Genomic DNA, 26,259 nt, shown 5'->3' with positions numbered 1-26,259 from the left:
TCTGTGTAACCAATTATATTGTATCATACGCAGCCTCGTATTTATTGTATTTCTCATCGTTCCAGAGCATAACTTCTCCCATGTTTCCTTTTTTATCTTTATATTTAAATCTTGTTCCCATTTTTGTTTAGTTTTACCATTTGTTTCCTCATTTTCCTTTTCTTGCAGTTTAATATACATATTTTTTATAAATCTTTTGATTAACATTGTATCTGTAATCACATATTCAAGGTTACTTCCCTCTGGTAAACTCAAGTTGCTTCCTAATTTATCTTTCAAGTAGGATCTCAGTTGGTAATATGCCAGCGCTGTATCTCCCGTTATATTGTACTTATCTCTCATTTGTTCAAAGGATAAGAATCTACTTCCTGAAAAACAATTTTCTATTCTTTTAATCCCTTTTTTTTCCCATTTTCTAAAGGCAAGGTTGTCTATTGTAAAAGGGAGTAGCTTATTTTGCGTCAATATTAGTTTTGGTATTTGGTAATTTATTTTATTTCTTTCTACATGAATCTTCTTCCATATATTGAGGAGATGGTGTAATACTGGAGAAGTTCTATGTTGTACCAATTTTTCGTCCCATTTATATAATATGTGTTCAGGTATCTTTTCCCCTATTTTATCTAATTCTAGTCTCGTCCAGTCTGGTTTTTCCCTTGTTTGATAAAAATCTGATAGGTACCTTAATTGTGCGGCTCTATAATAATTTTTGAAGTTTGGCAATTGTAAGCCTCCTTGTTTATACCATTCTGTTAATTTGTCTAGTGCTATCCTTGGTTTCCCCCCTCTCCATAAAAATCTCCTTATTATTTTCTTTAACTCTTTGAAGAATTTTTCTGTCAGTTGTATTGGCAATGCCTGAAATAAGTATAGTATCCTTGGAAAAATGTTCATTTTAATACAGTTTATCCTTCCTATCAGTGTTAGTGGTAGCTCTTTCCAATGCTCTAAATCGTCCTGTAATTTTTTCATTAGTGGATTGTAATTGAGTTTATATAATTGGCCTAGATTTTTGTTTATTTGCACACCTAGGTATCTTATTGCCTGCGTTTGCCATCTGAATGGGGATTCCTCCTTAAATTTTGAGAAATCCGCGTTATTCATAGGCATTGCTTCACTTTTATTTACGTTTATCTTGTATCCCGACACTTCTCCATATTCCTTCAATTTCTTATATAGTTCTTTTATTGATAGTTCTGGTTCTGTTAAGTACACTATCACATCATCCGCAAACAGACTGATTTTATATTCCCTGTCTTTTATTTTTATTCCTTTTATATTATTATCTCTTCTTATCGATTCTGCTAGTGGTTCTATAGCTAGCGCAAACAATAATGGTGATAGTGGGCATCCCTGCCGTGTTGACCTGCTTAAGTTAAATTGCTTTGATACATGTCCATTTACTGTCACTTTCGCTAACGGTCCCTTATATAATGCTTTAATCCAATTAATATACTTCTCCGGTAAACTGAATTTTTGCAATACTTTGAACAAGTAATTCCATTCTACTCTGTCGAAGGCCTTCTCTGCGTCTAAAGCAACTGCTACTGCCGGTGCTTTATTTCCTTCTACTGCATGAATTAAGTTAATAAATTTACAAATATTGTCTGTTGTGCGTCTTTTTTTGATAAATCCAGTTTGGTCTAAATTTACCATTTTCGGTACCTGTTCTGCTAATCTGTTCGCTAATAGTTTAGCTATTATCTTATAATCTGTGTTTAGCAAAGATATTGGTCTATATGACGCTGGTGAGAGTGGATCTTTCCCTTGTTTTAGTATCACTGTAATTATTGCTGTTTTACATGAATCTGGTAAGTTTTGTGTCTCATCAATCTGGTTGATTACATCCAGGAGGGGCGGTATTATTAGGTCTTTAAATGTTTTGTAGAATTCTATTGGGAGTCCATCCTCTCCTGGTGTCTTATTATTTGGTAAATTTTTTATTATCTCTTGTATTTCTACTGTTCCAAATGGTTCTGTTAATTTATTTTGTTCCTCGTATTCCATTAATATTTAAAGTCATATAGTTCAGCGTAGCCCTTTTATATTTTGTTTATCTTCTCTTTCCGTTTTTCCATCATTACCTTTCCTCCTTTTCCATTTCTGTTTTCTTATTTTCAACTCTTTATAAGACAACATTCCTACAACATCCAACATTTTCCTTATTCTCCTATTTCTATCTTATTTATCCCCAATCTCCCCTTCCCCTCCTGAGTTGTCCTTTATCCCTTGTCGGACAACCACATCTCCCCTCTCCATTTGGATTTGCGAATCCACTCGCAAGCGTCAACTGATTTTGCAGTGACCGCTATTTCCCCTCACCCCGCCCCCCCAGAAAAGATTTCACTTTTCATATGTCACAAAGGTCACTCTTTTAATTCCCTCCTTATTCTCTCTATTCCATTACCTTCCCTTATTAATTCTTGTCTATACTATCTATATTTTCCTCTAAGTACATTCACGTATGCACATTGTCTCTATTCACTCTTATACCTCTTTACCCGCATACATATCAATCGTGATCATTTTTACTCTCATTACCCGTCTTCATCCCTCAGTCTATTTTTGTCTTTACCCACATACATATCAATCGTGATCATTTTAACTCTCATTACCCGTCTTCCTCCCTCAGTCTATTTATGTAATTGTTCTGCAAATTTTCGTGCTTCTTCTGGATCCGAGAATAGTCTGTTTTGTTGTCCTGGAATAAATATTTTCAATACCGCTGGATGCTTTAGTATAAATTTATACCCTTTCTTCCATAAAATTGCCTTTGCTGTATTGAACTCTTTTCTCTTCTTTAGGAGTTCAAAACTTATATCTGGATAAATGAAGATTTTTTGCCCTTTATGAGTAGTGGCCGGACGGTGAACTCCAGCCCTCTCCAGAAAAGTCGGGAAAAACAAAGGAAAACACAAAGGCACAGAAATAAAAGTTACAGAAAAGTGAGTATAAAGGTGGAAAGAAGATGGCGACAAAAAAAGAAAAATCGAAAGCAACGGTAAGAAGAGAGGAAGAGAAGACAAAGGAGGAAAAAGGTGAAGGCCTTACCTGTCCGAAGAGGCCCGCTGCGGAGAGAGAAACCCGCTCCCTCAGGTCGGTAAATAATGGACTACAAAAATGGCTCGCTGAGCCGAGTAAAAGTGCGCAACCGCGCATGCGCGAGGAATCGCGCATGCGCGATGCGAATGAAAAAAAACACACCGACAGGAGGGGGGACCAGCTGGGGAGTCGATCTCCACAGCCAGCAACGACAGCTGCAGAACACCTGCAGCAAGAAGAGACCACAGAAGGCAATAGAAACAAGAAAGAAGAGAAGGAAAGGGCACCAAAGAAACAACAGATGGCCAACCCAGAGGAAGAAGAAGAGGAAGAGGAAGAGTACAGTGAAATAGAAGAAGAAAAGAAAGGCAAGATAAAGGATATACTTTCTCTTATTAAAGGATACATGGAGTCATTTAAAGAATGGCAAACACAGGAATTTAAGGATTTAAGAAAAAGAATAAACAACACAGAAGAGAAAATGAATAAAATAGATATGACTTTAACAGAAATGGGAAAGAAAATGGATAAGATGGAAGAGCGGGCAGTAGCAGCAGAAATGGAGGTAGAAGACTTAAAAAAGAAATTGGAGGAATCTAATAAAAAAACTAAAGAGACACAAGAACTACTAGCTCAAAAAATAGATACAATGGAAAATTATAACAGAAGAAATAACATAAAGATAGTGGGCCTTAAGGAAGATGAAGAAGGCAAGAATATGAGGGAGTTTATAAAAGAGTGGATCCCTAAGACCCTAGGATGTCCAGAACTACAGCAAGAAATGGAAATAGAAAGGGCACATAGAGTATTGGCCTCTAAACCACAACCACAACAAAAACCAAGATCTATTGTAGTAAAATTCCTAAGATATACTACAAGAGAAAAGGTACTGGAGAAGACAATGGAAAAAGTAAGAGAGGGCAACAAACCACTGTCTTGACAAGTAATTGAAGCCAAAAAAAACTGCAGCCATTTGAAGTCTTAAACAAAAACAGTAATTGCTAGAAATACTCAACAGGTCATGCAGCATCTTTGGCGAGAGATGTATAATTGATGTGGCAGTCATGGACACTTTATCAAGGTGAGAGAACACAAGTTGCAGAGAGGGTAAGGATGCAGAGAAATGAGGGAATGTCTGTGATCAGATCCAAGGCAAAGTTGTCAGGTTAGCAATAAATTTAAAAGCTTATAGTTAGAGACAGAAAAGAGAAATATTGAAACAACAAGGTACAGTCACATTTGAAGAGAAAGTAAAATAAGTAGGGATTTAATTGAAAATTTTAAATTCAAAGTTATGTCTTGTGGGGTGCAAAATACCAAGATGGAAGGTGAGTTGCTATTTCTCAAACTCACATTAGGTATTGCTGAAGCAATATAGAAGATTGAAAACTGATGTCTCAATGGGACTGGGATTGAGAAAGGTGCCCCACAAAGTGGTCACAAACTGCACTTGTTGACTCCAATGTAAAGACCACACTGAATGCCGTATACTTCTGCAATGGGGAAACCAATTTGTTTCCAATTTGATGAACATTTTGCACCATTGTAACTTAGTAGCTGTTCAAATATTTGGCGATGGGTGGGGGTGGGGTGGGGGGAGTACGTGTGGTTAAAGCAGATTATTGAAAGCTGATTTAGGATGATCTATGTACGTCAACTTTTGTATCATTTAGAGTGGTCAGGAATCAGTATGATTCCTGCCTTCCTGCTCTTCAAGACAGAACATTGTCAACAAAATAGTCTTTAGATAAAGAATTACTGGAGGAAGAGCAAGACATGTTTGGTTACAGCTTTTTGGTCATCATGATGGTGTAGCAAACTAAGGGATCATCCATTAAAACATGAAATGGCCAACAGTGAGTTAATAAGTTCTGCTTATTCCTTGAACAAGGGCTCAGCCCCAAAAGGTTAGGAATATATCTTCATCTCCTAAAGACGCTGAAACACCGACCGAGTTTCTCCAGCATTTTGGTGTGTTTTTACTACAATCTCAGGGATTTCATGTTTCACTTAATGAGTACCCAGCCTACTTGGATTAGGGACTCGATTTATTTTAGAGTGATTGGCAGTAAAATTATTTACTTTTTAAATGTAATTCATCAAACCTTTACACACTTGCTGAACTTTACACTGGAAAGCATTTTAAAATTGAGATTAAAGAAAACCCTTATTGCTTGTGTAGGTCATTTGTGAATGGAATCATTCTGTTGTTTCCCAGTGGATAATTTAACAAAATATCAAGAAAGATTGAAAATGCTACTTTTAAAAGGTCCACTTATTGTTGTTCATGGATTACTAATATTTATTTTTCTGCCAAAGTGAAATAGGTGCATTTTCAACAGTAAAAACTAATGTAAAACTGTCGTATGGAAGGTATTTGAATGATTACAAAAACACAACAGCATAATCAACAGCCTTTAATGTATAAAACTGAGATTAATGCTTTGATTTGCAATCACTTTCATGTATTGGTTACTTCTATACAAAATATTATGCATTCCATATGGACAGCGTTATTGACTTTAATTCTTTTTTAGGTAGAATCGCCAAAACTTTCAGAACTATTTATTGCGTGCTTTTATCCCACTGTGACAGCTTTTGGAATCTGAACATCTGCTTGTTCAAGTACCTTTGTTTTTTGCTTGGCATCAAGCTATGTTTGATGACAATCAATGAACCATAAAGGTACAGATTTCTGTCTCCGTTAAGCTGGTCAAATATCTTTCAAAGAATATTTTGCACGTGGATAGGGCTGCACTGGTTTCTCATTTACTGTACAATGAATTATAAGAAAACTATTGATTAACAAACTGGCAGAAAAAAAAGACACAACTTAAAACTCTTCCCAAACTGTATTGAATCATAGGGCGGCTCAGTTGGCATAGTGGTTAGTGCAATGCATTATTTACAGCACCAGCGATCGGGACTGGACCTGGTTCAATACCCGTGCTGTCTGTCAGGTGTTTATACATTCTCCCCGTGTCTGTATGGGTTTTCTCCAGGGGCTTCGGACTTGTAGGGCTGAATTGGCCTGTTACAAAGTGCTGTATGTCTAATTTAAAATGTAAATTTATTGAAGAATTTAGTGGATATTTACATTTTTGCTTATTTATTTCTCATTGCTTTGGTCTCCGATAAGTGATGCTGAAAGCAAAGAAGTATTTGTCACAGATCAGAGGGGACTTACCTTGGGATCATATTTCATTATCTGATTCCTCACTATATTGATCTTCTCATCCCTGCCCATGTACCAATAATGTCCATGTATTATTCTGATTCCAGCAGATCATGCCTCAGTGAATTGAAATGAGGAGAATTGACATGGCTCTGCTTGCAATGGACCAACATTAAATAGGCTATAAAATAGAATGTAAATGACTATATTGAATCCATTGGAAAATCCATATGCAACAGTGTTAAAACATAATGAAAGAGAGACATAATTACAAGAAAGAGGTAGGAATAAGTGAAGCAAAGGTCTCAAGTTAATTTCACTGAGATGTGACCATTGCTAGTTGGAGCATTAATTATTTGAAATGATTTCACAAGAGAAATTGTTATCAAGATGCTCATTTCATCCGTGCAATAATAATGGCATTTATGACAAATGATGCTCTTGACATGAATTACTTTTTTTATGATGATTATAATTGGAAATGGATTATAATGCATTAATTGTTTCATAGTTCCTCAGTGCTGGCAATCTGGCAATTATAGAGTGAAGATCAATCACTCCAGAACAAAGGTCAGCAAAGGAAACTCATGTGATATGATCCCGTTTCTTCAAAGAGAGAATATCAATGGAGCCTGTATGCCCTACCCCCTAGGGGCCACAGCAGATTTAAAGGGGGGGGGGGCACAGATTGGTCATAAAATATTTTTATGTAGTTGATGGGAGAAGCATTGCTTCACAAGGAATGGAACCAATAAACTTTGAGCAGATTCCTATGGGGTGGGGGATGCCTTAGCCAAAAAGGTTGAGAATTACAATTGCCACAGCCACTTGCAAAGTTCAGGCTTTTGATGTCAGATAAATATGGTTAACAGTTTGCCACTCTGGTCAGAGTCAATTATAACCATGCTATTTCAGGGGCATTAAGTCTGCAGATTATTTTTGAGAAATAAATAATTGCTGATTCTGTCAGTGTGTTGTTTATTTTGTAAGCACTGATGAATTCTATAACAAGTTGTTCTTGATCAATCTGAAATATGATCAGAGAAGTGAAGATGTTGAGGATTAGAATGTATGGAAAAATAATTAGCACCTCTTGTTATTAAATCCAGAGCATATCTTTTTGCAGAAGCAGACATAATGAAGTGCTATGAACTGGGTATAAGAAAGATGCATGCAGAGGATTCTGCTACTAAACTTGTTTTATTGTATGGTCTTCTATTGATCCCTAAAATGAGGTGGCGGTGTTTTGTTTTGCTGGTTGGGCAGATGGCACAGAGTTATTATGGGCAAGAATATCAAAACACTTTGTGTATTTGTTAATTAGTTTGAATCCACGAATTCTTCCTGTATAAAAAGAAACTTTGTATTACCAACAGTTTTAGCTTCTTGTAGAGTGTCAGAGAAAGAAGGAGGTGGCGGCCCCGGTCCAGCCACAGGGAAGGCAGCGGCGGCCCCAATCCGGGCAAAAGCAAGGGGGAGGCGGTGGCCCCGGCCTCGGCAGAGTGAAGCAGGCGGAGGCCCCGAGAAGCAGGCAGATGCCAACAGGTTGGATTGCGACCAGATATGGTCCGACCTAGGAGGGGAGGCAGGCCGGGTAAGAAACCTGCATAGGAGAAGGCCACTCTGATATAAAACCTACGACCCAAGGACCTCATTGCCACGTCCCAGCTTGCTTGGCCACGGCACACGAATCATGGGTGTAAAGGGTGGGGCCAGTACTGCGCCCACTGCACTCCACCTAAAAGCTCCTTTGCGCAGGCCCGAGGACATGTCCATGTCCTCCCCCTCCACGTCCTCCCCCTCAAAAGATGCTCACAAACTCAAGCTAGCATGCTGGAACATCAGAACCATGCTAGAAAAGGCTGACAGCCACCGACCTGAACGTCGGTCTGCCCTCATCGCACATGATCTCCTCAGACTTGACATCGACATAGCCGCTCTCAGTGAAGTCCGCCTTGCAGATATAGGCAGCCTCCAAGAACGCGGCGCGGGCTACACACTCTACTGCTCTGGCAAGCCTATGGATGAATGACTCCTATCTAGTGTAGGCTTCATGGTCAAGAACTCCATTGTCTCCAATCTCGAAAACCTCCCGACAGGCCACTCGGACCGGATCATGTCCATGCGACTCCCCCTTCAAAACAAACGTCGCATCACCCTCATCAGTGTTTATGCTCCAACCCTCCAGGCGGAACCAGCAGAAAAGGACAAGTTCTACACTGATCTGCGCAACCTCATTCAACGCACCCCTACAGCCGACAAGGTTGTCATCCTTGGCGACTTCAACGCTCATGTCGGCAAAGACTCAGAAACCTGGCCAGGAATCCTGGGCAAGCATGGTGTTGGCAAGTGCAACAACAATGGGCGCCTCCTGTTGGAGCTCTGCGCAGAACAGTGGCTTGTCATTACAAGCACCCTTTTTCAGCAGAGGGACAGCCTGAAGACTACCTGGATGCATCCCCGATCCAAACACTGGCACCTCTTGGACTACGTCCTGGTGCGAGAAAGTGACAAACGATGACAAGTTGCCCAGGGGTGTAAGGAAAGTAAATTAACCCATCGACATGTAATTTGTACTTCGTGGTACAATATCACTTTGATCCTAAATTATTTAAAAGGTGATTAAGAGAGTGTTGCTCCAGAGTGTTGGCCATCCTTCTCCCACAAGGAGCATCATCAGATGAACAGCACTCACTTTCATTGATAAACCATTCATGATGTAAATAAATATCTAATTTCACTTATAAATGGAATTATCAAACAAAAGGTAGCACAGGTCACCGGGAAAGATACCAAAGACAGATTACCAAGGACAAGATTGTTGAGATAAAGTTATAAGCACCTTCTTAACTGAGAGAGAAGATTACAGGGAAACTTTCAGATCTTAAAGGCAATGTTGTTAAATCCATGGGCACCAGTGGTAGAATGATTACTATAAGGCAAGAGGTGGAATTGGAGAAGCAAAGTGATCCAAAAGCTTTGAACTGGGTGTGGATATAAGCTGGTGGAGTAGAGTTAACAGCGGTGGCTGAATGGCTCTGAAAACAAGTATGAGACATTTGAAACTAATGCTGGAACCTATTTGAGGTAAAAAGTACAGGCAAAGTGAGGTGATACCAATAAACATGTTGGTGTGGTCGTGCTGCGAGGCAAAACATCTTCCACGTTGCTTGTTGATTGCATGTCAAAATAATTAATTGTTTGCAAACTACTTGGGAGTTTTTGAGACATGGATTAACTGGCTATGTCACCACAAGGATTTGTTTGTAAATTGAAAACTGGCTAGTTGTATTTATTGAGTCCCTGAATGTTAAGTTCTTGCTTCAGTTGAATGGTCAAAAATCAGTTTTAAATTAGAAGCAGCACATAATTGTATCATGAATCATATTGGTTAATTGACAGAGGAAATACAATCAATTCCTTATATTCACCTTTTGCCACCTCACTCATTTCTTCTCACAATCTTTTGTCTCTTTTATCTCTTCCCAGCTCCCTTTATCCCATTGTTCGTGCATACAAAAGGTCATATACATGGGCAAAAGCTCATAAATGTGGGCAGATTAAAATATTAATCCTTAAGATATTGGTACATAGCAGATGAAGGCTGCACTATGGCAAAGATGAACTGGGAGGCAGAAGACGAGTGAAAAAGTTTTAAAACAAAATTGGCTAGATCTTTAACAACTTTAACAAATAGTTATTTTTTAAAAATGTTAATGATACACCACGGTACCATGCCTTTCTGACCCATGAAACTCATGCCTCCCAATTACTCCCCAATTAACCAACCAACCCTGTATATTTTAGAAGGTGGGAGGAAACTAGAGTCTCTAAACAAAATTCATGCAGGTCGTCGGGAGAACATACAAATTTTCTTGCACTGGATTGCTGGCACTATGCTGACCATGCCATTCACTTAACGAGCTGCAATATTAATCACATTAAGTTACATACTCTGATTGTGTTCCAACAGAATTGCAAGGTCCAAATAATTTTTAATCACTCTTATGCAGAGTACTGCTGAAAACAACTTTTATTTTCTTGCCATATTGACATTAAAAAATGGTACATTATGCACAGGTGGTTTTTCACTGTTTCATGGAGATTGAAATTAAATTTGTAAAGTAGTAAATGGATACTAATTTATGGTAACTCATTTTTGGCATAGTTTACTAAATTCCAATCTTATTACCAGAGCATTACAACTTGAACTTGCCTTTATGATGTTAAATTTCGCACATAGTTATCTATGTTTCAGGCTTATCAACTGATGCAATTTGAAAGTAATCTTCTGGAGATGTTATGCAATTTGTTTATATGGATATTTAATAGGAGAAAAGTAAAGAGCACCATGAGGCAATAGAGAACACAGATCTCTTGAATAAGTAGCAGCTACAGTTTTTCAGAGAGCTCCACACCACATTATTGGGTTGTTGGAATGCAAAGTAGTGAAGATGCTGGAATTTTGAAATAAAAACATATAGCGCTGTAAACATGCACTCAAAAAGCCAGGCAACATCTGTGAGATAGAAACATAGTTAACAGTTCAGATAGTACTAGAAAGGTTGCACTTCCACTGATCAGAATTGTACCATATGTAATGGTATTGGAAGCAAATTCAGCTTTTAATTAATTCATTACACATTCACAAAGCTGACACCCAGAAGAATGTCTTAAATGTAGCTATGAAAGGAACAAGTCTTTGCTGTGATACCTCATGTTCACATAGCCTGCTGTTGGCTCGGTGCAAAAGATCAGACATAATGAATGTCTTGGATAATGCCCTTGACATTACAGGTGTCCTTGCAATTGTTTCTGTAAAGGCAACTCATAAATCCATGAAAGAACAGAAGAAACTTGAAAAGTAAAGATTGAATGTCCAATCCATAAGTAATTATTTAGCTTGCATTGTTCACTTCCTTTGACATATTATCACTGCTTTAAAGCAAAAGCTCTTGTCAGTTTAGTGATAACTAAAAGCATCATTCATTAGTTACACTTTTTAAAACATTCAGCCATGAAAACGGGAGGAACAAATGAATACTTTCTGTCATTCCCTCAAACTCTAGTAGAACATTGAATTAAAAACAGAAAATGCTGGATACACTCAACAGACCAGGCAGCATCCATGGGAAGGGAAGCAAAGTTAATGTTTCTGATTGAAGACTCTTCATTTCCAGTGGCCAACCATTTCAATTCTGCACCCCACTCCTGCACTGACATGGCCTCATGTACTGTCAAATGAAGACCACCTGTAAATTGGAAGAGCAACATCTAATTTTCCATCTGGGCACTCTCCAAGCAGATGGCATTAACTTTGACTTCTCTGGCTACCACTAGCCCTACTCCCCATTCTTTCTCTTTTCCCCATTCCTCTGTCTTCTTTCCTTCAGCTCTTCACCCATTTCCCTTCATTCACAGAGCCATCTCCCCTCCCTTGTTTGCTGGTGTGGCCTCCCTCTCCTATCTACCAATTAACTCCAACCTTTGGGACTGTGAGCCTCCCTCTGGCTTACCCTCACCACCGCTTTGTTCGGGCACCTGCCTACATTTTGTTTATACCTTGATAAAGGGCACAAGCTCAAAACATTGTTTATGTACCTATCTTGGCTACATAAAACATATTGTCTAACCCATTGAGTTTCTCCACCATTGTGTTTTTAGTTTTAGAACTGCACTGGTTTTTTTGTCCATCCACCATATGTGACATCTATTCCAAGTGCTTATAAAATAAAAAAAAACACCTACACTTGTTGAAAATTTTAACAGAGAGATGGACCTACTCCAAATAAGAACACAACAAAAAATAACATCTCAGGATTGTGAGCCACAGTTTGGACTGAAATCCAGTCATTAAGAAACATCTTTAAAAAAATCAGGAAATTAGGGAGTCAGTATGAGAGTTGGGCATTAAAAGGCAGAACGACTGAGATACACGAAGGATGTGACATGCATGTTACATAGGAGATCAAAGGATTGGAGATTACCAGAACAAAGGCTGTTGAATAGATGAAGCTGGGAATAAAACTAAATGGCATGTTGTGATTACAGTAAGCATATTTGAGTACTGTAGAGAGAAACATGATAGGTTGCAGACGCTGTGATTGTAATAAAAGTACCAAAATGTTGGAGGAGCTCAGCCGGTCTTTTCAGCATTTATAGGAGACAAAGATATATTGCCAACATTTCAGGACTGAGCCCTTCTTCAAGGAAAAATTAGAAAAGGCAGAAGCAGGATATATCAGAAAGTCTCAGGGGGGTGTGGCAAGATGGCGTAGGGAGCGGACGTGCATTCCCGGTCTCCCCCAGGCAGTTATATAAATACCCGTTTAAAGAATATTTCTTTTCTGTTAAAAGTCTTTGTTTTGTTTATCAATTGTTTTTAGTTTAAAATGGCAACAAAGATTAAGGAAAATAGAGTTCAAATACAGAACAAAACTACACTCTCCGACTTTGGAAGAAACTCGGCCTACTTGCCCAGACAGAACCACGGAGTCAAGGCTGGAATTTTCTTAAGAACGGAGCTCATTAATTGGACTGTCGGATAAGCTGGCCTTGGACACCTCTCTGAAAGATGTTTAAAATGGCAACAAAGATTAAGGAAAATAGAGTTCAAATACAGAACAAAACTACACTCTCCGACTTTGGAAGAAACTCGGCCTACTTGCCCAGACAGAACCACGGAGTCAAGGCTGGAATTTTCTTAAGAACGGAGCTCATTAATTGGACTGTCGGATAAGCTGGCCTTGGACACCCCTCTGAAAGATGGTGATGAATATTGATTTGAAATGTTTTATGAAGATAAATTGCAGTAATTGGCATTGGTTGCCCGTGAGTTTTAAAAATCCAGATAACATTAAAGTTTATTAGTGATTTTTTTTGGATGGAATATCGGAAAGATGAATTTATTATCTATAAATATAGAACAAAATTACATTCTTTGACTTTGGAAGAAATTTGACCTATTTGCCCAGACAGAGCCGGAGTTGGTGCTGGAATTTTCTCAAGAACAGAACTTATTAAAGTTGATTTCGGACTCCTTTTTGAAAGGTGGCGACGAATGTTGATTTGAAATATTTGAAATATTTTCTGAAGATAAACATATATATGGAACTCCTTGACTTGCAATAAGGTTTATTAGTGATTTTATTTTGGATGGAATATTGGAAGAGTGAATTTATTATCTGTGAGTATGCATACATTGCAAACAGATTTTAATAGTTTTGAAAAGGTTTTTTTTAAACTAAACAACAAGATCAGTTTAATATTGAGAAAATTGGAAAAAACGGAAACTTTATTATTAAATTTGGAAATTCAGTAGAAAGAAACTATGAACAAGATTGATGATTTATAAAATTAAAGTCGAAGGAGCAATGTCCAAGAAGAGTTAAAAAATTTGAATAAGTTTTTCTTGAAAATAAACAATAATTTCAACTTAACATTGAGAAGATTGACAAAGTGGAAAATTTGGTATTAAATTGGGAAACACAGAAGAAAGAACTTATGAATAGCATTGATGCTTTAGAAGATCAAGACCGAAGGAATTATGTTCAAGAAAATTTTAAAAGATTTGGAAGAGTAAGCTACAAATTCAACTTGAGACTGAGAAGAATGGAAGATTCGGTGTTGAACTGGGATGTTCAGAGGTGTTTTAATTCAGTGGATGAAATTCAGGAAGACACAGGGGCCCAGATACAGTAATAAAAAGGAACAAAAAAGAGTATAAATGTAACATATATAAAAACGTAGTTTCCCCATATATACTTAAAATATATTTAAACTCTGATGTTTTGTTTGTTGTGTTTGTGAGAAAAAAAGTTTAATATATATATGTATATTTAAAATGTCACTATGTATAAGTTTTGAAAAAACAAGTTCCAAAATAAAAATGAAATTAGGAGAGAGTGGAATGGGCTTTGGTTTAATCAGTTTACCTGATCATCCTCAAAGTCTACAGCACTTTTTCTGTTATCCACAGCTAAAATGTTCTGCTCCACTCTCTGTAGCAGGTCCTGAACTGACGATCTTTCGAGTCAGAGGGAAAAATCCTGAAAGTTGAGCTATGATAACTAACATTTATTTTTGGTTATATATAATGATTTGGCTGGTAAAGTTGTTCAGAAATGAAGTATATTTTGCGAGCATGGCCTCATTCTGATGATGTGATACTTATTGACTGATTTGATGATCAATTAGCAGCACTCACCTGGTGGAATGTATTGACTATATCCACTTGATTTTACAAGAACATTGGTGTGAAATGTTGCATCAAACCTTTCATCGGCACTGTAAAAAAAGGGGAGAAAATATTCTAAAATATCAGAAACATATCAATGTTATATTGTTCAAAGGGGTAGTAAGTTTAAGACAATTACTAACATTTTTGAAGGCATCAGGGACCTTATGGGTTGTGCTCCCTCTTTAGCAAATAAGCCATTTCTCAAAGAAGGAAATGGGGGAGGGCACGTCCTGGAAATAGCCTGGATCAAGTTAAATACCAACACCCCCCCACTCCATCTCCACACACCCAAATATAAAGTATTACATACTTTGAAAATATCGATTTCCTAAAATGACTGCAGGATATCTTCATCTCCAAATCCAACCCTTAGGAATTATTAACTGAAGTGTAGTATTAAATCTTACACTGTAATTTTGGTCCATTATCATTCCATTTCTTAGCTTCATTCATCTGATTTGGGCAAATGAAATCCTCAAATCTTATCACATTTCCTCATTCCCAAAACAATTTTGCTGACCTTATCTTGTTAAAAGACTGAAATAAATGAGATTAATAGCATTTGGACACAAAGTTGACTTGAATCTCTCTTTGAGAGGTGAACTGCACAAGTTTCTTAATTACCTGCCCACTACAACACAGTTTTCTCAGGCCTATGACACCACGGGGGAACAGCAAGGGTGGTCATCATGGGATCGAGAGTAGCCATTGGACACAGATAATGAGCCTATACTGGCCTCCATTACCCTGAACCAAGAGGGACCACATGAACTCACCATGCCCATGATGGATGTTCAGGTAAATGGGCACATTGTGAACTATTTATTTGATAGGAGTACAGAAAGTTTTATTGACCCCGATACCACTAAGTGCCTATCCCTCAAGTTATGGCCCACCAAACACAAGATATCACACGCACCCAATTCACATACGGCAGCCACCCATGGGTCCTGCATGGTCCTGACAGTTGGAAGCATAGTTAACAAACATTTCAGGCTACTTATCATGCCACAACTCTGTGCCCCTTTGCTACTGGGGCTGGACTTCCAGTGCCAACTTCAGAAAGTTACGTTGAAATTTGATGGGCCCATCCCCCCCTCACAATTTTCAATGAACAGTTCACAGCTGGCTATCAGCTTGCGACTTGTGGCCTCTTAACTCTTAAGGTCGACCTCCCTCTCCACCGCTGTTTGCCAACTTCACCTCTGACTGCAGGCCGGTAGCCACCAGGAACAGACAATACTGTGCCACTGACAAGGCATTCATTAAGTTGGAGGTTCAGCATTTGTTGGGCGAGGGCATCATTAAGGCCAGGAGGGCCCAGGTGGTTGTGGTAAAGAATGAGGAAAAGAATACCCAGATCACCAACTGGTACATGTAACTCGATGTATAGCCCCTTCCCTGCATATCTGAAATGGTCAACAAAATTGTGCAATATCGGGTATTCTCCAAGATGGACCTGAAGTCATTGTATCAGTAGAGAACTACCAGTATACCATATGTGAGGCGGATGGACTCCTCTATCATTTCCTCTGGGTCCTTACTGGCATCATCAACGGGGTCTCCATTTTCCAGCGGGAGAGGGACAGCATGATGGACCACTATAAACTGAAGGCTACTTTTCCATACATTGACAATGTGACCATCTGCGGCCATGACCTGCAAAATCACGATGCAAATCTCCATAAATTCCTCCAGGCAGCAAAACTCCTGAACCTTACTTATAACAAGAACAAATGTGTGTTTCAGACAGAATGACTAGCCATTTTAGGCTGTGTGGTCGAGAACAGTGCCATTGACCCTGACCCCCACTGCATCTGTTGCTAGAACTACCTCCCCCGAGTACTCTCAAAGCACTGAAGTGATGCCTAGGGATCTTCTCATATTACACTCAATGGGTCCCCAACTACGTGGACAAGATTTGCTCATTGGTCAAAGTCACATTTCCCCTGCCAGCAGAGGCGCAAGATGCATATGACCATATCAAGGATGATCTCGGCAAGGCAACCATGCATGCTATAGATGAATCGGCATCATTCCAACTGGAGAGCGATGCATCCGACTTTACCCTAGCCATCACACTCAACCAAGCGGGCAGACCCATTGATTTATTCGTATTCACCCTCCAAGGCCCTGAAATTTGCCACTCCTCAGTCGAAAAGGAGGCCCAGGCCATCGTGGAGGCAGTACTCCACTGGAGCCCCTACCTTGCAGGAAAATGATTCACCCTTCTCCTGGATCAGCGCGCAGTCGCATTCCTGTTTAATAGTAAGCAGAGGAGCAAAATCAAGATTGATAAGATCCTCAGGTGAAGAATTGGACTGGCCACTTTGTAGAGCTCATCGAAAGAACCAAAGACTTGTTGATCCAAACCAAGGCTTTTATTAGCAAAAGACCGGAGCTCTTCACAGGTGGACGACCAGTCCGGAATGATCCGACCTGGCTAGGGACACAACCCTTTAAGGCCCAGACAATAGGTGTGGCTTAGCTCTCAGCCAATCGCTGTAAGCACAGTCTAGATACAGTAACTATATACACTATGTACATTGGTGATAGATCTGTACTATCACATTCACCCCTTCTTGGAGAACTGACCCTGGGAAAAAAAAAAACGAGGGAGAGAATGAGAGGAAGGGGTAGGTCAAGGACTGTAGTGGTCAGGGGGTCTGACCATCCGGCGTGACTGCTGTGGTGCCGGGATTGGGGTTGCTGGAGTGGTGTCGCCAGCGGGCTCGTCGGGTGCGACCGCTCCGTCGCTCAATTCCCCAGTCGTGTTGTCGGCAGGGTGGTCCGGGTCATTGGGGTGCTGTTGGTCCTTCTGTTGTGGCACGGGGCCTGGAGAATAAAGAGTTGGGGAAGGTTGGGTTGGGGGGTTTGCTGGGTCTACCACGTCCAGAGCTAGGTCCCGCACCGAAACAGTGTCCTCCCGCCCGTCTGGGAACTCAACGTAGGTGTAATGTGGGTTCGCGTGGAGTAGAGTCACTCGGTCGACCAAGGGGTCATTCTTTGAGTGCCGGACGTGGCATCGCAAAAGGACGGGGCCAGGGACAGTGGTTCCTGATTTGGATTTCCTCGGGAAAAGGAACATCCTTTCGTGGGGGGTGGCATTCGTTGCAGTACATAGGAGGGAGCGGATGGAGTGTAAGGCACTAGTGAGAACCTCCTGCCAGTGAGAGGTGGGGAGACCTTTAGACCGGAGAGCCAGTGTAACCGCTCTCCATATGGTGGCATTCTCCCTCTCGACCTGGCCGTTACCGCGTGGGTTATAGCTCGTGGTCCTGCTTGAAGCGATACCACACTCCAGAAGGTACTGTCGCAGCTCTGCACTCATGAATGAGGACCCCCTATCACTGTGGATGGAATTGGGGTACCCAAAGATGGTGAAAATACTGTGAAGGGCCTGTATCACTGAGGTGGCAGTGGTGTCTGGGCAGGCCACAGCGAATGGGAAGCGGGAGTACTCGTCGATGGCTGTAAGGATGTAGCTATTACGGTTGGTTGACGGTAGGGGCCCCTTAAAGTCTACGCTAAGACGCTCAAAGGGGCGGGTGGCTTTGATAACGTGGGAGTTATCCGAACGGAAGAAGTGGGGCTTGCATTCAGCGCACACCGAACAGGCTCGGGTCATGGAGCGGATCTCCTCGACTGTGTAGGGTAAGTTGTGCTCCTTGACAAAGTGAGCAAACCTAGTGACCCCTGGATGACAGAGCGTCTCATGGAGTTTCCGTAGTCTGTCCATCTTTATGCTGGCGCTCGTCCCCCTGGAGAGCGCGTCAGGCGGGTCGTTGAGCTTACCAAGCCGGTACAGGATGTCATAGTTAAAGGTGGAGAGTTCGATTCTCCATCTGGCGATTTTGTCATTTTTTATCTTACCACGCTGGGTGTTGCTGAACATGAAGGAGATCGCGCGTTGATCAGTCAACAGTGTAAAGCGCCTCCCAGCGAGGTAATGTCTCCAATGACGCACTGCTTTAACTATGGCCTGGGCCTCCTTCTCGATTGAGGAGTGTCCACTCTCCGGACCCTGGAGGGTTCTGGAGAAGAAGGCTACAGGCCGACCGGCCTGGTTCAAGGTGGCTGCCAGGGTGAAGTCGGACGCATCGCTCTCGACTTGAAACGGGATAGACTCGTCGATCGCGTGCAGCGTCGCAGCAGCGATGTCGGATTTGATTCGATCGAAAGCCGCTGTGGCTTCGGTCGAGAGGGGAAAGGAGGTGGTCTTGATAAGAGGACGCGCCTTGTCGGCGTAGTGTGGAACCCATTGGGCGTAATACGAGAAAAGGCCCAGACAACGTTTGAGAGCTTTCTGGGTATGTGGGGGGGGGGGGGGTGTAAGTCCATTAGGGGACGCATGCTGTCAGGATCTGGCATGACTATCCCGTTCTCCACCACACAACCTAGAATAGCGAGTCTTGTGGTCCGGAAGACACACTCGTCCAAATTTTAAGTCAGGTTCAGCTGACGGGAAGTTTGAAGATATTTGTCTAGGTTGGCGTCGTGGTCCTGCATGTCATGGCCGCAGATGGTGATATTGTCCAGATACGGGAAGGTAGCGGTTAGCCTGTTCTGGTCCACCATCCTGTCCATTTCCCGCTGGAAGACCGCGACACCATTCGTGACCCCGAATGGTACCCTGAGAAATTGATATAGCCGCCCATTCGCTTCAAAGGCCGTGAATGGTCGGTCCTCGCAGCGGATCGGGAGCTGGTGGTAGGCCGAACGTAGGTCAATAATGGAGAAAATGCGGTATTGGGCGATCTGGTTCACCACATCCGTGATGGGTGGCAGGGGGTACGCATCCAGGAGCGTGAAGCGGTTAATGGTCTGGCTATAGTTGACCACCATCCGTAGTTTTTCCCCATTCTTGACAACCACCACCTGGGCTCTCCAGGGGCTTGAACTGGGTTCGATGATGCCCTCATCCAGCAATCTACGCACCTCATTCCTAATGAATTGCCTGTTTTCGTAACTATATTGCCGACTTTTGGTGGCCACAGGCTTCCAGCCAGGGGTGAGGTTTGCGAAGAGTGCTGGCGGGGCAATCCAGAGTGTGGAAAGGCCGCAGGATTGGCCCCGGGGCACGTTGCTCGGGTGCTTCGGGGGTGGGGCGATGGCAGACCGAGAGGGGGGCATGGGGTCCCCCAAAGTGTAGGGACACCGTTTGGAACCGACACTGGAAGTCTAATCCCAGCAACACTGGGGCGCACAATTGGGGAAGGACGAATAATTTGAAGTGGGTGACCGTTACGCCCTGTACTTCCAGCGTGGCAATGCAATACCCCTTTATCCCAGTCGAGTGCGACCTCATCGCTAATGAGATCCTCAGGGGAGTGGGGATAATGTCAAGTCCCCAACGGAGAGCCAGATCTGGCTGGATAAAGCTGTCAGTTGACCCAGAGTCAAATAAGCAATTGGTGTAGTGTCCATGCACTTTAATCAGTTCCATTGCTCTGGTGAGGGGATGAGAGCATTGCTGGTTTAGTGTTATTGAAGCAGTTGACAGGGGAGTTTTGCGCGATGACATCATGCAACGGGATAACGTCACGCCAAGGGATGACGTAGTCAACGCTAGAGGAGCAGGTTGGAGGACCTCCCGGAAGTGCTGTTGTTGCGGCGTTGGCGGGTGAATGGTAAGTAGTGGGGTTTGTAGTTGCTCGCGATTGGCGGTGGGTAGGTCATTGGTCGCGGCAGTCGGGCCCTGGCGGTCATCGGCGATGGACGCTAGGGTGAGCACCAGGTTGGCCGCGGGGGTGGCTGTGGCGGCGGTAGCAACGGCGGTAGCGTCGGCCCCGGGGGTGTCTGTGGCGGCGGCAGCAGCGGCGGTAGCGTCGAGTGTTCCACATGGGGGCGAGAGGCGGGCCAACACCATGGTTGCGAGGGTGGGCTGCCCCTTCCGGGTTCGGTGTCTCCGTGATGTCAGGCGTTGCCGTGCAGGGGAGCCCTCGCTCTCATTGGACAAGAGCTCTGGGGAAGAAGAGTTTGAATGGGATAGTGGCGATTGGGCTTCACACGAGGCACTGTGTTTGCTGGCGGCCATTTTAGACCTACAGACTGCAGCAAAGTGGCCCTTTTTAAGGCACTTCTGGCACCTGGCTTTTCTTGCTGGGCACTGGGACCTGCTGTGCTTGTCCCTCCCGCAGAAATAACATTTTGGGTTTGCACGGGGAAGGGTAGCAGCAGCCGACAGGCCATCAGTATCTCGGGGGCTGGTAGGGTAGAAGGGCACTCTACTCACATCAGAACGAGGGGTCCAGTCCCTAGAGAGTTCAGTGGACTTTAAGGCTGCATCCTCCATTGTGATTGCAATCCGGGCCACGTCCTCTAGTTTTTCTACCCCTTGTTCGAGCAAGCGCAGCCTCAGTTCATTCAATCGGAGCCTGGCCACATAGGCATCTCGGACGAGATCATTTGTGATCTCGGCAGCAGTTTTGTCCACACAGTTACAGTCCTTGCCCAATGCCTTTAATACTTGTAAATATGCCCTGCTGGACTCGCCGGGCTGTTGCTTCCTCGACGCAAGCACGAGCCAGGCATGAGCTCTGTTCACCGGTTGATCATGCAGTCCTTTCAGTACCTTTATGGTTGCGGTGTAAGTGGCCTCATCCTGGATGTTCTCGTAGACTCTCAAGGACACCATAGACAGCAATACTGTTAGACGCTGGTTATCCTCCACCTCAATGAGTCTCAGGAAGTTTTCAAAGTTCAGCAGCCAGAGGTTAAAGGCTTTGAAGGCTGTAGCTGACTGTGGGTCGATATCAAGTTTTTCTGGCCGAGTTAAACACTCCATCCCATTCAAAAAAATTATTTTGCTAATAAAATTGTAGAGCTCGTCGAAAGAACCAAAGACTTGTTGATCCAAACCAAGGCTTTTATTAGCAAAAGACTGGAGCTCTTCACAGGTGGCCGACCAGTCCGGAATGATCCGACCTGGCTAGGGACACAACCCTTTAAGGCCCAGACAATAGGTGTGGCTTAGCTCTCAGCCAATCGCTGTAAGTACAGTCTAGATACAGTAACTATATACACTATGTACATTGGTGATAGATCTGTACTATCACACACTTACAACTATGACATCCTATACCGGCCTGGCAAACTTAACAAGCCCCGGATGCTCTATCCCGTTGGACGTGCCAGTGTCCATATGGACAGACTGCAGATCCTTCATAATAACTTCTGTCACCCAGAAGTGACTAGGTCTTTCCATTTTATTGAAGTTTGCAATCCACCACACTCCACTGAGGAAGTCTGTACAATGACTAACAACTGCCAGACCTGGGTCGAATGCAAACCGCAATTCTACTGACCGGACAAGGCAAACCTGATGAAAGCTACCCACCTCTTTCAGCACCTAAGCATTGATTTCAAGGGGCTCCTCCCTCCTCCAACTGGAATGTCTACTTCCTTATAATCATTGATGAATACTCCTGTTTCCCTTTTGCCATCCCCTGCCCCGACATGACCAGGGCCACAGTTATCAAGGCCCACCGCACTGTCTTTACACTCTTTGAGTTCCCCAGCCTCAACCACAGCGATCAGGGGACCTCATTCATGAGTGATGAGCTGTGGCAGTACCTGCTAGCCAGGGTTATCACCATGAGCAGGACCACCAGTTACAACCCTGGAGGAAATGGGCAAGTGTAAAGGGAGAATGCCACGGTCTGGAAAACCATCCTCCTGGCACTGAAGTCATGGAGTCTCCCTATGTCCCAATGGCAAGCAATCCTCACAGATTCACTCCACTTCATCCAGTATCTTTTATGTACAGTCACTAACAACACTTATTATGAACGGATGTTTGCTTTCCCTAGGAAATCTGCATCGGGGACTACACTACCCACCTGGCTGACCTGCTCAGGACTGGTCCTGCTTTGAAAGCATGCCAGGCAATCTAAGACTGACCCACTGGTTGAAAGAGCTGCCTCCTCCATGCTAACCCCCAGTACGCCTATCTTGTTTTTTCTGAAAGGCACGAGGACACAGTCTCAATTTGGGATCTGGCACCAAAGGGTGCCCCTCTGACCACCACTGAGCACCAACAGACACTCCCCTCTCCACTGCTACCTTAGGAGTCCCTGAGTCTGTGGCTGAACACTCTCCACCCCTGCCCCTCCACTGCTACCTTAGGAGTCCCTGAGTCTGTGGCTGAACACTCTCCACCCCTGGCTACTGTTGTCACCCTTGATGCACCAGCACCACATTCCCTTATCCCCTCACCTGCTCCTCCCCCTTGACAAACCGTAACCGGTGACAACAGGCCAACCCCACAAGCTGCTCAGGGCTCTATGGCACAGCCCCAACCATTACTATGTCGTTTGCTGCGGTAAAGGAGACCCCGACAGACCTAATCTGTAAAATATATAAATGTGTATTTGTTTCATTTTTTTTTCTCACCCCGCAGGACTCTTCTTAAAAATGGTGGGTGAATGTAGTAAACCACTTTTATGTTATGATTGGCCGCTGTCGACGGGACATGTCTCCTGAGACTGATCCTACCCATAGCCCTTTGCATGCTTCCCATTCCACTCTGCCTTGATCAGTCAATGAGGTTGATAGATGTTCCAGTCTATCATTCATAAAAGCCTATCAGTTCCACAACTTCAATCTTTTATAATTATGGATGGTGCATCACAGCTGAAGGGTGAATGTTTCATGGACAGCTGTACTCAGCCTCTCTGATAAAGTTTTCAGGGATGCATCTTGTGGCTGCTGGTCAGTGATGAAGAGTGTAAAGGTCAGTGTATGTGGAATGAGTGCAGAGAGAGTCAGGCTTATTTGTGATGCTTTGCACAGTTGAATGACTCTGACAGCATATGTCCAGACTCAAGATTGAAGACGAATTGCTTGGGAAATCCTCTGAACTGTCTGAAGCCCATGGAAACATTGTTAAGTAAAAATATGAAAGGAGTTGTGTACTCTACTCCGTTCTTGTCTCCAGATTTTAAAGGAAGTACCGAGATATTGGGGAAAGTGCAAGACAGATTGATCATAGAAGCAGCAGAACTGTATGTTGGCAGCAATAGAATGGGGCATATTTCATTTCTTTAAATGTATCTACCTAGCGTGTGGGTGTTAAATTAGGGGGCACGAACTTTAAATAGTCACTAATTCATTCAATAAGGAAATTAAGAGAACCTTCTTTCACCATATGTGAAAATGTAGAATTCAACATAGAAGAGATGAGGCTGCTATATCAATGTGTTTAGGTAAATGCACGACATAGGTAGAAATAATAGCATTCTGCTTATTAAGATGGGAAAGGGAAGCAGAAGGCTTGTGCAGAATACATCAGTTGGGTGAAATATTGTTTCTGTGCAGTAATTTTCATTATGACAGATAGAAGGTAGGAGCTAAAAACACTCTCCACAACTCCAGTCCCATATTTATCAGCTCACCAGATAGGGTTCCAATGTTACACCTTAACTCACTGTTTCTCAACCTTTTTCTTTCCACTCACATAACACTTTAAGTATTCCCTATGTCATAGGTGCTCTGTGATTAGTAAGGAATTGCTTAAGGGGGTATGTGGGTAGAAAGAAAAAGTTTGAAAACCACTGTTTTAATTGTACTTAATTGACCTGTTGTGTGCATGGTTTCATAACTCAAACAGAAATGGGCCAATGACAATTTTTCTTAAGCAAAATATTTCAGTCAGAATTAGGTCTAGATCAGTGATTCTCAACCTTCCCTTCCCATTCACATGCCACCTTAAGCAACCCCATAATAATCACAGAGCACTTATGGCATAGGGATCATTTAAAGTGGTAAGTGAGTGGAAAGAAAAAGGTTGGGAACTAGCATTTACAATGATGGCTTGCTAGCACCTGATCAATCATTACATGATTCTAATTCTTCTGGCCTTTGGTGTTAGACATATTTGCACTGAGACCTGATGCTCTCCATGGGCGTCTAAAACCTGTTCTGCCTAGTGGTAAGGCAAGCATGCAGTTAAAACCATCTTTAAAACTCTGCCCTTCCCCTTCTACTGCCACCCTGATCCCCTGTAAACCCTCGTCAGAAGCGAGCCAATGTTACCTGGAGTCCTTCAAGAGATGTACCAAGAACAATATTAAAATTTGGAAAGTTCTTCAAGTAATTATTGGGGAGAAAATTGTTTCTGGTGTTTGGCAGATTGCTAATAAGGAGATGTAGATTCAGTTTAAAACCAGAAGAAAAACAAAAGGAAAATCAGAAGAATTTCTCTCAAGTCCAGAAGGCTGTAGATTGGTTTACTGCAAGTGGCTGCTGTTAGACAGAATATCAGGAACATTTGACGAAGTAGCCAACAGCTGAGTGTTCTTCCTCAGGTGCATTCATTTCCAGGATTTGTCTTAATTTTTTAATAGAACAGAATTTTCAAAACAGTATATGACAGTCCTTTTTTTACAGCTTAGAATTGTTATGGCATGTATCAAATCTTTTTCAATGAAAATTTACTGAGACCTGTCTTTATTTGACAGGGAAAAGAATATTCAGGCCAAAAAGTCACCATGAAACAGGCCCTTCAGCACAACTTGCCTCCGCCAACCAAAATGTCCTACAAACATTTATCCCATCTGCCTGCAGCTGGCCAACATCCCTCTAAACTCCTCCATCCTATCCATTTTTCCATTCATTTTTTGAAAAACATTACAGTAGTATCTGTTCAAACACCTCCTCTGACAGCCCATTCCATATGCTCACCACTTCTTAAAAAAGTTCTTCCTCAGGTTCCTGTTAAATCTATCTCCCTTGCCTTAAAACTATGTCCTCTGGTCAATGATTCCACTACTCTGGGGAAAAGACTCTCCGTTCACCCAATCAATTCCTCTCATGATTTTGTATACCTCTACGAGATCAGCAGTCATCCTCCTGCACTTCAAGGAATAAAGACCTAGCCTGTTCAACCTCTCCCCATACCTCTGTCTGGCAACATCCTTGTAAATCTTCTCTGCAACCTCTCCAGCTTGATAACATCTTTCCTAGAGGACGACCAAACAGAACACAATAATCCAAATGGGACCTCTCCATGACCTCCCTATTTTTATACTCAGTTCTCTGACTGATGAAGGCCAATGTGCCCAAAGCATTATGACCATCCTATCTACCTGTCTCACCACTTTAAAGTTCTATGTACCTGTACTCATAGACCCTTCTGCTCTATAACACTCCTCAGATCCCTACCATTCACTATGTCATCCTTCACATGTTGGACTTCCCAAAATGTAACACCCCACATCTCTCCATATTAAATTGCATCACCCATTCCTCTGCCCGCCTGCCAAACTGATCAAGATCCTGCTGCTTTCTTTGGCAACCATCTTCACTACATACAATACCAGACATTTTTATATCATCTGCTTTCTTCTATGAAGCCAATAATTTTTCATCCATTCCATGATCACACCTTGGATCCCATGCAATCTAATCTTCCAGAGTAGCCTACTGTATGGAATCTATGTACACAAATCCATATGTCACATCGAATGATAACTAATTTAAAGGTGAATAAAGTTGAAAATTTGAATTACATACAATTTATCCACAGAGACACCAGTAAAGTGGTCTGTGTGCTTCACGGCTTCTGGATCACAGCAGCAGCTGTGAAGCACACCAAAAACTGCCATATCACGGGGCCGCCTCTTATCTTCCCCAAAGGTCCAGTTATGTTCCAAGTCAGTTGTTATCAATTCTTGCCTATGGTCTTGCTTTAAATAGCAGAGGATGGCCGACTTCCATTTTTTCGGAATTATCTAGACACTAACAAGCCTCAGGTATAACTGAAGCTCTCCCTCCTCCTCCACTCTGCCATTTTCAAAAACAC

At 42.4% G+C, this 26,259-nt stretch overlaps 1 protein-coding gene across 1 annotated transcript in view; it reads right to left on the bottom strand.

Annotated features, from left to right (window-relative positions):
• Positions 1-26,259, bottom strand: part of chrna8 (cholinergic receptor, nicotinic, alpha 8) — a 131,285-nt gene that overhangs the window by 87,691 nt on the left and 17,335 nt on the right. Inside the window, exon 2 of the mRNA XM_069884150.1 lies at positions 14,447-14,503. The gene's annotated coding sequence lies outside the window, so the exon portion shown is untranslated. The remainder of the gene's footprint in view (positions 1-14,446; positions 14,504-26,259) is intronic.

Source organism: Narcine bancroftii, chromosome 1 (assembly GCF_036971445.1).
Source record: "Narcine bancroftii isolate sNarBan1 chromosome 1, sNarBan1.hap1, whole genome shotgun sequence".
Taxonomy (NCBI): Eukaryota; Metazoa; Chordata; class Chondrichthyes; order Torpediniformes; family Narcinidae; genus Narcine; species Narcine bancroftii.
This window is presented reverse-complemented; position numbering and strand designations above follow the sequence as displayed.